The 1,920-nt window shown below is 40.5% G+C and overlaps 1 non-coding gene across 1 annotated transcript; it reads right to left on the bottom strand.

Annotated features, from left to right (window-relative positions):
• Positions 1-794: 794 nt before the first annotated feature.
• On the bottom strand, positions 795-901 carry LOC119473960. Its single transcript, XR_005203236.1, has one exon. It is a non-coding gene; the product is annotated as a U6 spliceosomal RNA (small nuclear RNA).
• Between the last annotated feature and the right edge of the window lie 1,019 nt (positions 902-1,920).

Below are 1,920 nucleotides of genomic sequence, written 5' to 3'. Positions count from 1 at the left end.
TTGCACTCCAGCCTGGGTAACAAGAGCGAAACTCCGTCTCAAAAAAAAAAAAAAAAAAAAAAAAAACCAAAAAAAAAAAAAAAAAAAAAAAAAAAAAAAAAATGAAGGCTTCCAATCGCTATACATCTCCACATGGTTCCTCTTAAATTGCCCATACAGTACTTTCAAAATGTGACATTTGTTGTGATATGAGACTACACATTTGGATTTTTTGAAATGTGATTTTTGCTATTTACCAAAAGGTATCTGTCTGAAGGAGGAAATGTAGGCAGCTGGTTTGGTTTTCTAAATAGGTATAATTCCCAGATATCACAACCTTTCCAGAAATTGTTCTGGGGTTCACAAAGGCTGTTATACTTTCAACAGTAGATTTGAAAAGCAATTCAAGTTTATATTTTGAAACAGAGGAAGTACCAATAAACATAAACATACCTTTCAAAAGAAAGGGAATCACAGTCCTCTAGAATTTTTAACTCTTATTATTGTAGTTATTATTATTTGAGATGGAGTTTCACTCTTGTTGCCTAGGCTGGGGTGCAATGGCACAATCTCGGCTCATTGCAACCTCTGCCTCCTGGGTTCAAGCAATCCTCCTGCCTCAGCCTCCCAAGTAGCTGGGACTACGGGTGCATGTCACCATGCCCGGCTAATTTTTGTATTTTAGTAGAGACGAGTTTCACCATGTTGGTCAGGCTGGTCTCAAAGTCCTGACCTCAGGTGATCCGTCTGTCTCAGCCTCCCAAAGTGCTGAGATTACAGGCATGAGCCACTGCGCACAACTTCTTCTTATTGTTTTTAATATAGAATGCTTCACGAATTCATGTGTCATCCTGGCACAGGGGCCATACTAATCTTCCCTGAATCATTCCAGTTTTAGTATATGTGCTGCCAGAGTAAGCACAAGTTTTTAACTTGTAACATATGAAAGATAAAGTTATTTTTATCATAAGGAGGCTGGTTTACTTCATCATTCCCCCCTCTGCGAATGGACAAACTCACTTGTATACCTAAATATTCATTAGGCCACAATTATATAATTATTCACTATCACTATAAGAAAATCATGAGGAAAGTGGTAAAAATGAGGGGTCCCTTCTAGCTTTCAGGGTCTTAAGAAGTAGCTGCAATTTCCAGAAGAGTCAGGCTCACTTCATTTTGATGACAGTTTTCATATGGTTGATGTCCATAGGGCTGCAAGTGTGCAGAGCCCACCTGCACAGGCATGGTCAAGCACTTCTCAAGGCATAATCCACCTAGGTTCAAGGCGGTCCTTTCTGATGATTTCTTTTATATGGACTAGTCACTCTGCTGGGACAGATGTGCTGGGTGTGGAGTCCAGGGTTGGCATGACACACTCTACATAGGCAGAAAGGGGTCTTGGACAAAGATTGCAATTTGAGCTTCAGGTATTGGAGGAAATTGCTGGGAAAGAAAAGTTGAAACCGTACTGGGCTCAGCCCCACAGTCCTTTGACCTGTTCATTATGACAGCTAGAAGGGCCTTAGGCCATATGCAGTCTTTCTGGTTGCAAGTGACATCATCTACTAATAGTGTGAAGCCATGAGGCTAACTATATTCCTAGCTGTGATTCTGATTTTGTGATTCTGAACCATGTATACATGGTTGTTACAACAATGATTTCAAAACTTCAAGAGGTGATAACTTAATCTACTTCTCTAGGTTTAAGTTACACACATTTCCTAATTCTTCAGTCTATTAATAGAAGTCCACAGCTGCCAACCTGGTGGATAAGCTTTTATTAGATGTAATGACTTTTTCCTAACTTGAGATGTTGAATTTTATGGAAGCCTAAGAAATATAATTTTAAGGCCGGGCGCGGTGGCTCAAGCCTGTAATCCCAGCACTTTGGGAGGCCGAGGCGGGTGGATCACGAGGTCAAGAGATCGAGACCATCCTGGT

The sequence above is a fragment of the Cebus imitator genome, unplaced genomic scaffold (assembly GCF_001604975.1).
Source record: "Cebus imitator isolate Cc_AM_T3 unplaced genomic scaffold, Cebus_imitator-1.0 Scaffold197, whole genome shotgun sequence".
Lineage (NCBI taxonomy): Eukaryota > Metazoa > Chordata > Mammalia > Primates > Cebidae > Cebus > Cebus imitator.
The sequence above is the reverse complement of the archived record's forward strand: the minus strand, read 5'-3'. Positions and strand labels throughout refer to the sequence as shown.